The 12,662-nt window shown below is 43.0% G+C and overlaps 1 pseudogene; it reads right to left on the reverse strand.

The window, feature by feature from the left end:
- The window catches only part of LOC121482429, a 73,300-nt pseudogene that overhangs the window by 51,368 nt on the left and 9,270 nt on the right, over window positions 1–12,662 (reverse strand).

Raw genomic sequence — 12,662 nt, forward strand, 5'->3', positions numbered from 1 at the left:
TACCAGCGCTCATCTGGAACCAGTCAACTCATTTATACAGTTGAATAGTTGTCTGTTTCAGGTTCCTTGTCTATACTTATCCTCTGCCTGAAGCCCTCTTTCACCCTACGACCCCTTACCTAGATCTGGTGAATTTCCTCTTCAAATACCTCAACAACGCATTGTTTCTTTGCAATTCCACTGAAATTCAACCTACTGAAGTAATTAAATACAGGAGACCAGGCACAGGTCCTAAACATGGAGGCAGCCACGTGCCTGAGAAAAACAGCCCTATTGGAGTCAATCCTGATATTCTCAACCATAAGCAAAGCTGACCGAAAAAAAAAAAAAAGAACTATGCTCAGACAAGTCCAACCCACAACCACAAAAAATGATTAGACAGTCCTCTCTTACAATCGACATAGATGACTGCTGCTTCTTTACCAATGACCACTCAAGCCTTGCTTTAATCCTCCTGTCTCCTAAATAAACATTATTTTAAAATACCCAATCACCAAATGGTCACAGCTCCTTGATAACAGGCAAGCTAGAAGAGGCCCTGATTTCTTAAATCTTCCTTAGAGGGTTTAGCATCAGCGTAAGCCCTCTAAGGAGGCATTCCCGGATCCCCCATACCAAGATGTCCACAGTTCTCCCAGGGGATGGTATTTCTTGTGGCAATAGGCTCAATAATCCTAACGTGGTTTGAGTATTAGCTGTGTTATGAGGCTGTTCACTCAGTGGGCTTCAACACTTTTAGTTAACTCATTCCCATTCAAAGGGTTAAGTGCTCTGACATGGGCTGGGTTTGAAACACACTGAATTTCAAGCACTGCTCAACAGCACAAAGGAGCCTTAAATAATATCACCCAGGTGAATGTAGGATTGACCCAGACTAGGCAACAGATGCAGGAAGCAGTCACCGATAAAGCACAATATCCCTTTTCTAGAAGCTCTGAATAGAAGAGTCAGTAATATATTCTCCCATTAGTGCCTAGACTCCAACAAGATAAAGCAAGTTTCCACAGGATAAAATGGGGATTTTTCCCCCACCTTAGCTTCTTATAAGACTCAAACCTGTGCATAGTAAGCAAAATCAGTTCTTACAGGGACCCAGAGACTCATTCTTTAGAATTTGGGTGGCCTGAATTCCTGGTTCGTTTACCATCACATTTTTTCCAATAAGTATTTTATACTTTCTTATACGATATTGCTTTCATTTGCAGTCACTGAAGAGTGGAAATGAGCAATAAATTCTCACTTCTATCAATTTTCCAGATGCCATCAAAATCGTACATGATCATATTACTAGAAGACACATGCACATCGTTGCAGAAATATCATTAATCATAGTATTATCAGTAATTGGTATATTTTCTCAAAATAAATTATTATTTGGGAAGAAACAGCTGTGTATTCAGTATCAGCCTGAATGCCTTACAAGATAAGAACTGTTAAATCCTATTGAAATATTTCCCCAGGTAGCCAACCAAAATAGCTTGAGAAGCAACAACCTACAGTTTCAGCATATGCTAAGGTCTCCAATTCTGCAAATGAAGAATTGTGGGGGGGAGGGAGTTTGGTTGGTTGTTTTTTGTTGTTTTGGAGAGAGAGAGAGAGCATGGGTGGGGGAGAAGGAGAGAGACAATCTTCAGCAGGCTCCAAGCTCAGCACAGAGCCCCACATGGGAGCTCAATCTCACCATCCTGAAATCATGACCTGAGCCAAAATCAAGAGGCGGTTGCTCAACCAAGCCACCCATGCGCCCCAAAGATGACTGTTTTTTACATAAATGAGGAATTGGGTAGGTGAGTAGCTTTTTCAGATACTGATCAAACTTTTATGAATATTACCATAGAGGTCTGAGCTCCAGTTTCTCACTTGGCTTTTCCTTCTTCCTTTCTTAATTAAAAAGGAAATTATGTGGGGATCCCTGGGTGGCTCAGTGGTTTAGCACCTGCCATCGGCCCAGGGCATGATCCTGGAGACCCGGGATCGAGTCCCACATCGGGCTGCTTGCATGGAGCCTGCTTCTCCCTCTGCCTGTGTCTCTGCCTCTCTCTCTCTCTCTCTCTCTCTCTCTCTCTAATGAATAAATAAAATTTTAAAAAAAGGAAATTATGCAAATGTGGTAGACATTAGAGCTGTGTGTAAATTCACCTCTCTCTGGGCATCCGGTCTGTTTGTATTTCCCTACTCTCTTAGACTCAAGGTGGCCATGAGACTTGCTCTTAGCAATGAAATTCAAAAAGGGACATATGTTAATTCCTTCCAGGAGAAAGGCTTGGAATTGCCCCCCCATGAGACCTCGTATCATCTCTTTCCTCTTACCATGGTGACCAGTGAAGCAGCAGGTGTAGGCTGCATCAGTCCAGGTCCTAGGATGACAATGCATGGAGCACAGCCCACCAGGCAACTCATGAAGAACATATGCAATAGGAGAGAGAAATAAACGTTTGTTAAGTCTCAGATTGGGGTTTTTTAAAGAACATTTTGTCATCCCAGCATAACCTAAACCGTAATAGAGATAGACATTTTTATTGTTAAAAAATTAAGGTTTTTTTTAAACAATATAAAGGTATATTGAGCTTCACTTTCTAACACATTGGCCATTAGTCGTACATGGCTATTTAAATTTTAAACATTAGTAAAATTGGGGCACCTGGGTGACTCAGTCGGTTAAGCATCTGCCTTCAGCTCAGGTCATGATCCCAGGGTCCTGGGATCTAGCCCCACTTCCAGCTCCCTGCTCAGCAAGTAGCTGCTTCCCCCTCTCCCCTTGCTTATGCTCTCTCTTACTCACTCTCTCTCTCTCTCTCAAATAAGTAAATAAACTCTTTAAAAAAAAAATTAGTAAGATTAGAGATTCATTTCCTCAGTCACACTAGCCACATTTCAAGGGCTCAACAGGTACGTGTCACCAGGGGCTACTGAACGGGATAGCACAGATACAAAACATCTCCCTCTCTACAGAAAGTTCTGCTGCACAGCGCTGTAGGGCTGAACAGCTAAGTACTCAAATCACTGTCCATACCGCGTCACCAACCCCTCCCTAAACTCTACCACTCCTTACAAATTATTAAATATCATTCTAGTCCTTCTACCTTATATTACTTCTCTATGACTCCACATTATAAGTATAAATATATATATATATATATATATATATATATATATATATATATATCTTGGTGACCTGCCTTTTTAAAATGTATTTAATTTTATTCATGAGACACACAGAGAGAGAGGCAGAGACATAGGCAGAAGGAGAAGCAGGCTCCCCGTAGGGAGCCCGATGTGGGACTTGATCCCGGGACCCCAGGATCATGACCTGAGCCAAAGGCAGATGCTCAACCACTGAGCTACCCAGGTGTCCGGGTGACCTGTCTTTTTTTTTTTTTTTTAAGATTTTATTTATTCATGAGAGAAACAGAAAGAGAGGCAGAGACACAGGCAGAGGGAGAAGCAGGCTCCATGCAGGGAGCCCGACGTGGGACTCGATCTCGGGTCCCCAGGATCACGCCCTGGGCCGAAGGCAGCGCTAAACTGCTGAGCCACCCAGGCTGCCCTGATCTGCCTTTTTAATTCAACCAAATAAAATGTCCTAAAGATCATTTTTCCCTGCTGAACACTTAGGTGGTTTCTAGAAGTAAGCACTTCTTGGCCTATTGATAGGGATCCTTCCAGCTCCTTGACAGGTGTTTTTGTCTACTTTGATGTAACACATATATGTATTATATTGTGATTTCTTTTTCCATTTAAATAACAATAGTTTGGAGTTTATTGTATTCATTTACATTCTCCTAAATCTCTTCTGATAATTTCCTTATTTTGATTTTACATTTAGCTCTTGACTCCAACTGAAATTTAGTTCTTAGGAAATAAATAATTTAAATAAAGAGATGTGAATTAGGAATCTAAAATATTGGTTTTCCACATAGGTAGCAAATTACACCATTTTTCTAACTACTCTATAATACTTTAACAGAAATGTATTAATAGAACAGAAAAGAGACTTCAGAAGCTGATGCATGTTTATTTGAATTCCTATGGCCTCCTGGGGTACTTATATTTTGTTTCTGATATGGCCAGTTATACCCAATATTCTTTTGAAAAACTCTCTTGGCTCCTTTTATTACCTTTTCACTTTTATATGAATTTTAGAGTTGGGTTGTCTTTTTTTCTTTTTGGATTGTCAACTTCCTCTTACAGTTTCTTGTTGGAATTTCAAGTGGAAAAGCATGGACTTTATACATGAATTTGACAAAAGCTTATATTTTTACAACACTGAGTTGTATCTTTCAGAAACATGGCATAACTACATTTTTCAGGTACTACTTAATATCCTTCAGGAAAAAGTGCTTCTTTAATTTCTTCAACTCAATCTTACAAATTTTATTAGGTTTAGTCTGTCCTGGTTTTATTTACTTTTTTAACGTCCTTGCTACTGTTGATACTATGAATGTAATTTTTTAAAATACAATTTTCTCCTTTTTTAAAGATTTTATTTATTCATGAGAGACAGAGAAAGAGGCAGGGACACAGGCAGAGAGAGAAGCAGGCTCCCCGTGGGGAGCCCGATGCGGGTCTCGATCCCAGGACCCCGGGATCACGCCCTGAGCCAAAGGCAGACACTCAACCACTGAGCCACTCCTGCGTCCCTAATTCCATTTTCAAATAGGTTATTGCTAGTATAAGAAGGCTATTCATGTTTATGTTTTTGTTTTCTATTTCCTTAATTATATGAACATTATTTATAGTTCTAATCACTTTTCAGAGAAATCTTTCAGATTTTCAAAACAGATAATCAGTACTATCTTTAAGCAAAGACACGTTTCTCTCTTCTTTCCAATATTTATGCCTCTTGTATCTTTTCTCTGTCTTCCTGCTATGGCAGTATGGTGGTGAAAACGGACACTTTGTTACCTTCCTGGATGTAATCAAAATGCATCTTACATTTCTCTATTAAGCACTGGAGAAATCAGTCTTTTTAAAAAAAATTTTTGAGGATTTTTTATTTATTCATTTGAGAGAGAGCGAGCACGAGAGTGAGAACACAAGCAGGGGGAAGGGTCAGAGGGAGAGGGAGAAGCATACTCCCCGCTGAGAGGGAGCCCGACGTGGGCCTCCATCCCAGGACCCTGGGATCAAGACCTGAGCTGAAGGCAGATGCTCAGCTGACTGAGCCACCCAGGTGCCCCTATCCTCTCTGTCTTTGATGTCTCCATGACTCCAGAGTCTCTGGACCAATGGCCCTTGCCTGAGGCCATAATCTCCGAGGGAGGTAACTTGCATCCACAAATTCCCCCCACAGACAAGCTTCTCCAGCAATGCCAAATTTTTTCTGTTCTTGAGGACCATCAAAATTGAGAGGATCCACATTATAGGAATTTCTCCAGCCTTGTCCTGGAGAAATTAATCAAATCTACGTACCAAGGAGCAGAAAGGACCACAGGGAAACCAGTTGCTGTGATTTCACCCTGTTCCTCACCATACATTTGATCTTTCCAGACTTGAGCTGAAGTGCTTCGCTGAAGCTTTGCACCATCATCAAAAACCTCTTGCCAGACTGTGGATCCTTGTTTATGGTTGAAACAAAACTCAGAAGCTTTTGAACATAGAAAGATACTAAGTCTTCCAAAACCTTTGTCAAAGCCTTTCTGCTTCATGAAAGAATTGGATTTCTGGACTGAACTCCCCACATTTAAATTCCACTTGATCTCCTCCCAAGCGGATGGATTGATCTGGAAACACTGTACTAATTTCTTTAAAAAATTTAGACAGGGAGCTGTAAGTTGAACTCAGAAGAGGGTTGATAGCTCCTCCGGACTGCGTAGGGCCTTTGTAACATGGAGTCACGATGTCTTTCTGAACTCTTCCCCAAGACTGTGTATGTCCAGGGCTATCAAATTCTGGTATGACTCAAATCCCTTGTAACCAGGCCTATGAGGTCACCAATGGGAGTCATTTGGTGTATAAACACGAGACAAAGAATAGGAGAATGTGACGCTCTGATAAGGGCAAGACTCTGTGCTAGTGAAGAACGTTAAATTTCTTAAAATTCATGGCATCCTCATCATACTCTCCACACTCTGGTGGCCTTGAGTAAAGCCACTGGTCCATTCACAAGTAAAGTATAGGATTCATCTGAAGAGACAGTGGGGAAAACATCACACTCAGCCACGGACAGCGGAGACCAGATGCTGCTGTACCTCAGTATTAAGTTCAGCAGGGCCGTGATGCCTCTTGTAGAGACCAAAAGTAGAGTCAGGGCATCGCTGAAACAATTCTTAAGCTTTTAATTCCAGTTAGTTAACATACAGTGTTGTATTCATCTCAGGGAGACAATATGGGTGATTCAGCACCTCCATAGATGACCCAGGGCTCATCACGACAAGCGCACTCCTTGACTCCCTTCTTGCAGGAGGGAGCTGGGCGGCCAGTGGTGGGCAAGGGGCTGTGGCTAATGTGCAAGTTCTGGGGGGGGGGGTGAGGTGCAGCAGGTGTGGAGACATCCACCCTCGAGCAGCAGAGGCCACGGGGATGAGACAGGGGGTCTGAGCCAGCAGCACCTGCAGCGAGGGCAGCCCCAGCCCACCATGCGTTGTTTCTCGTAGGACTATCACTGACCTTGATTAACCTTATAATTTGCTTTCATTTCCTCTTCATGGCAGAAGTAATTTGGGGGTATGTTGGCTTTGATGTTGTCATTAATTTCTAACTGTATTGCACTGTGATCAGAAAACATGGCCTGTGATTGCTTCTTTGGAGACTTGGTTGTCATACATGGTTGGAAAGAATGTTATTGTCAATATGTTGGTTATGAAAATATACAAACTTCATAAACTTGCAACGAAAAGCCCTACCTACCGACGCTCTTGAGTTTTGGACGTTGGTTTCTGGGAAGTTGTGTTAAAGCCTACCGATGTGTTTGGGAATTTGTCTATACTTCTCTATTTCTATTCGCTTTTCCTTTATTTCTTTTTTCCCTCTTTTTAAAAAGATTTTTATTTATTCATGAGAGACACAGAGAGAGGCAGAGACATGGGCAGGGGAAGAAGCAGGCTCCCCGCTGGGAGCCAGATACAGGACTCGATTCCTGGACCCTGGGATCACGACCTGAGCTGAAGGCAGATGCTCAACCAAGGAGCCATCCAGGTTCCCCGTCTTTACCTATTTCAAAATTCTGCTGTCCATAGCCATGATGTTGTTAAAGACATGGACCTACTGTCACTATCATCCTTTTTTCTCTTACTACTTTTGACTTTCACTCTTGTGAATTTAACATTTCTGCCCCCTTTTTTTCACTTTAGCATTCAATGATCTATGTTTTCAAACTTTACTTTTTCATTTTTCGATGTTATTTCACCTTAAGGCTGTTTCTCATAAATGGCATATTGCTAGCCTTTTAAACTGTTCAACCAATCTGTTCTTCTTTTTTGCTTTTCTAAAAAAAAGGCATATTTAACCTATCTATATTTGAGGCAATTGTTAATATTCTTGGATTTATTCATGCCGTCTTCTTCCATTTGTTCTCTTTACCATGACCTGCCCTTATTTCTTCTTTTTACTTTCCTGCCTTCTGTTGTGCTGACACACTGTTCTTTGTTCTACTTATTTTTCTTATAGCAATCTCGAAACGATCATCATTTTTCTATTTTTCTACTTGCTACTTTGAAATTTTTAACCAAAGCATAAGTAAAATTGCAAAATTATAGTATTTTAGTTGCAATCTATATCTAAATCTTCCTCCCGAACAAAATGGAAATCTCACTTCCTCCTCTTTCATTTCCCTTCTGACATCTACAATTTCAGATCCTGGGTTGTATCATTAGTGCTATTATTATCATTTGACTTTTGCCTCCATAATCATGTACAGTGATCAATAGCTTGTTCCTGGTATTTTGCTGACCACTGTGATTCTTGTGTCCCATCTCTCTCAGCTTCTGTTTTCATTCTGGTGACACTGTGACATCTTTTTCTTTTTAAAGAAGATTAAGATTTATTTATTTGAGAGAGAGAGAGCAGGGAGGAGGGGCAGAGGGATAGACAGAGTCTTAAGCAGACTCCCCATTGAGCATGAAGCCCAATGCAGAATTCGATCTCTCAACCCTCAGAGATCACAGCCTGAGCTGAAATCAAGAGTCAGATGCCTAACCGACTGAGCCACCCAGGCGACTTTGTAAGCTCCGCCTTCAAGCAGCACTTTCAATGTGCCTCCATGAGTCTCCGCATCTCTAAAAGGTCTCAATTTTTCTTGACACTTGAATGGTAGTTGGCCAGGTTATGGGATTCAAAATCCAAAATCATTTCCCTCCAGGTTTTCAAACTATGTGGCAAGGGAGAAGGGAAGAAGAAAACTAATATTTATCGAGGGTGGGCCTCTCTGTCCACACTTTGAATAAACTCAGTACTTTGCCATCATAATCACCTGAAAGTAGAGGCAGTCATTTGCCCAATTCAAGTAACTGGAAACTCAAGCTCAGAAGGGTGTTCTCCTGCCAGGGCTACACAGCAAGTGAGCAGCAGGGATAATTTCAGTCCAATGTTCTCGGACCTCAAAGCCCTGCTCAGAGTCTAGACCACTGCCTTCCCACAGACATACAATGCGAGCCATGTAGGTAATTTCACATTTCCTCATAGTCGCATTTTAAAAAGTAAACAGGTGACATTCATCTTAACATTTTATTTAGTTCGATTTATCCAAAATAGTATCATTTTGGCATGTGATTGGTGTTAAAAAGTGATCAAGGAGATACTTGGCTTTCTTCCTCCTAAGTCTTTGAAATCTGGTGTGTCTTTTTACCCTTCCAGCACAACTCAGTTGGAAACGGCCACAGCTCATGTGTTGCGTGACCACGTGGGGCTAAGTAGCCAGTGTACCGGGCAGCCCAGCTCTATACCATGCTGCCTTTGAAAGCAAACACTTTCCAACACTGATAGAAAGCATCCTCTGCGGGTGATTTTTTTTTCCCTATCCCAGTTTGACATGAGGAAGTCTGGCTTTCCCTGGAAATAATTTTATGGCTCTTTTTTTGCTGATGGCAGACATACAACTAATTCTTCCATGGTGCTCATCCTCATTATGTGGCATGGCCTCTCCTCCTGGTCTACACAGCCAAAAGTCAGAAGCGCCTTCTTAAAGCCAAGCGTTAATCCATTCAAAAGGCAGATTAAACACTTCCCCCCATTTGATGCCCGCTGTGTGTATATTTCTATACACGCCTGATTTCCTCTTTCAGGCAAATACCTGGCCCCGGTTCAGACAGGCTTTTATCACTCTTGGGACAGCACTGGGGCTGGGGCAAACATCCGATTGCTTTCCTTTAGTCAGCCCCCAGAGTGTTAGGAGAAGGAAATCACACACACAACGGCAATTTATTTTAAATCTCTGAAGCATCCACCATTTCACATTTTCTTCTGCCAGAATTTCCACCAAAATTAATCTCCCAGGCCCCTCACACAATCTCCCCGAAGCCTCCTAACTCCAGCAGTATCAACAACTTAGAAACTGGAGTTTTAAATAATAAAGGATGCCCTCCCTCAGTGGTGCCTAGAACTGGCTGCCAGGCTGGGACAGGGGAGACTGGGTGTCAGCATTGGGGGGCTCTGAATGGCAGCTTGACCTACAGGACAGTCAGCAGAGAAGAGCCGTTGAAGGCTCAGCCAGAAAAACATTGGGATCAACATATCACAGCTCTGTCTTACTTAAGAGTTGTATGATCTTGGGCAAGTCACCTAATCTCTCCACCCCTCATTTCCTTCATCTCCTTATGATGACCATGATGTCTACTCCATGGGGCTGTTGGTGAGATTCAGGGATGCGATGGATGTGTCTAAAGGTTCACTACATCTCCCCCCAATAAAAGTTAGCTGAAAAATATTTTTAAGATTTTACATTTTATTCTTTCAGCTTTACTGAGGTATAACTAACAAAAGAAATCGTATATATTTAAGGGGTAAAATGTGATGATTTGAAATACATATTCTTTGCGAAATGATTACCACAATCTAGTTAATGCGTTCATCACCTCACGTAGTTACCATTTGTGTGTGTGTGTGTGTGTGTGTGTGTGTGTGTGTGTGTGTTGAGTTATTGACACTTAAGATCTAGTCTCTCAGCAACTTTCAAATACACAACATGGCATTATTAACTGGAATCACCCATCTCACAACTGAAGGCTTAGAAGCCCTTGGCCAGCATCTCCCCCATCTCCCCCGACCCCAGGCCCTGGTGGTTACCATTCTACTTTCTATTTCTATGAATTTGGCCTTTTTTTTTTTTTTTTGTAGATTCCACATATAAGAGATTACACGGTATTTGTCTTTCTCCGTCTGGCTAATTTCACCTAGCATAAGGTAATTTTTCTAGTATGTTGACACTAAACAATTACCTTCATGGTTAGGTTCGCACACTGGTTTTGCTGCTTTGAGAACTTGGACATGTTTCTGACTTTTCTAAGACTCAGTTTCCTTGACTCTAACCTCACAGAGTCAAGGTCTTGGTCTCACAAGGTCGTTGTTAGAACCGAGCGAGGCAACACATGCAAAGTTCTTTGCACAACGTGAGCCACACATTAAGTGCTTCACGCATTAGAGCTCTTGTTCTAACAAACTGATGTGATCCTATTGTGACAGTATTTCCATCACGATGTTTTAAGAAGTGAAGACTGACTCTGAAGGACATTCCCGGAGCAGTGTTCATCTAGCTACCAGCATACCTCCAACTCTCCAAGATACAATATTAATAACCAACTGCTGACCTTTGGACATAAAAGCACTTCACTCATTTGGAAAGGAGCTGGTTAGGACACTGGCGGAGGACACAAGACTTTTAAGACAGCCGGATTGGAAAGGTGTGTGTAGTACAACACCTGCCTACGGTCAAGCAGCCTTCTGGAGTTGACGGTCCACCTGGCGTGCCCTGTCCATGCACCGCATCCTCGCAGTCTGCCATTTGTCTCTGTCATTTGTGGTCTCTGAGTGGCATCGGCTCACATCACTCAAGGTGCATTCCACCCCCACCCCTCTGCCCCGGGGCTGGCCTAACCCCTCTGCTCTTGGCTTGATCCTGCTCGGCCACGAGCACCATATGCAACCTGGGCGGATTTTCTTCCAGCCTCTTATTGACAGAATGGTATTTATTTCAGCAAATCAAATTTAGTACCTGAGCAACAGGAAAGCAAGAGAAGGCTTCAGGGACCAGAGAGATCTTATCTCTCCAGCTTAAATTAAATTTGTGCCGCAAATGAGCAAATGCTGGCATGAGGCGCCTGATTCCAATCTCTCTAACACAGTGTTCCCTGTTTTCTGTTGCCCCCAGAATCTCCAAAAAAGTCAGCGCTGTTGGCCAGGAAAATGCATCTAGCAGAGGAGCAGCTTGTCAGAGGACAGCGGCAGCAGGATGTACACAAAACACCTGATAAAAAGCAGGCTCCTCAAAACAGAGGGCTTCCCCTGGGGAAACCAGGGCTGGCAAGCTCAGGAGCACACTCCATATGCCTTGTCTGCCATCATCAGCCGCAGCCACCTGTGATAAGATGTCCCCACCTTTTCGGGCGCTTCAGGGCGAGGTTCCCCCCAGCTGTTGACTTCTTTTTGCACGTCTCCCCACCTGGAATCTCATTCTGCTCTCCCTTCTCCTGCTCCTTGTTCATTTAATTATTCATTTGACCAACATCCCCTTGGCACCGTGAGAGCCCACGTTCTCCCCGTTTCTCAAAAATGGTCTCCCTGGCCTACCTGCATCAAAAGCAGCCAGGCTACCAATTAAAATGCATATTCCTGAGCCTCCTCCCAGGCTACCAATCAAAATGCATATTCCTGGGCCTCTTCCCAGGCTACCAATCAAAATGCATATTCCTGCGCCTCTTCCCAGGCTACCAATCAAAATGCATATTCCTGCGCCTCTTCCCAGCTCTGCTGAATGAACCCCTCTCATGTGCAAGGCACAGGGGCTTGAATCTGTGACAAGCCCAGCAGGTAGTGTTGTGATACGTGGGTGAGTGTGGAAACCATTCCCACGAAATCCCCTTCTGTTCTACCTTTTTCCTAGGGCAGGATCCCTCCAGCATCAATCAAGTCTGCACAATGCCCCATTCTGCATGCCATCGACTAGATGAGGGAACAGTAGAGCTGCTTTAACAGAAACATAGCATTTCCATGCAGCGTAACCAGTCATGCAGCTTTTCTCAAAGTGGTGACTCAGGGCTCAGACTCCTCCAGGCTTGTGGCTGCATTGTCTTCAAGGTGTAGCTCCCACAATGCCCCCCACAACGTGCCCTCCATTCCAACCTACCAGAAGAGGAGTACGGAGGACCACAATGGAGGTTTTCATGAGTTGGGGCTGGAAGTGGCACTTTCCACCTCTGCCTACATTCCGCCGGTCACACTGGGCCACATAGCCACAACCAGCCTCGAGAAACGTGGACAAGTGGTCTAACCATGTGCACAGAGAGTAGAAGACTTTGAGGAAAACTTAATCAGACTCTACTTCATGCAGCTCATTAAAAAATGTTTTGTAGTACGCAGTTTCCTCAAAACATTAAAAATAGAAACACGGCTGGGCATCTCCCCAAAGAAAACAAAAATGCTAATTCAAAAGATGCATGCATCCCTATGTTTGTTGCAGCATTATTTACAATAGCCAAGATATGGAAGCAATCTAGTGTCCACTGATAGAG

Source organism: Vulpes lagopus, chromosome X (assembly GCF_018345385.1).
Source record: "Vulpes lagopus strain Blue_001 chromosome X, ASM1834538v1, whole genome shotgun sequence".
Lineage (NCBI taxonomy): Eukaryota > Metazoa > Chordata > Mammalia > Carnivora > Canidae > Vulpes > Vulpes lagopus.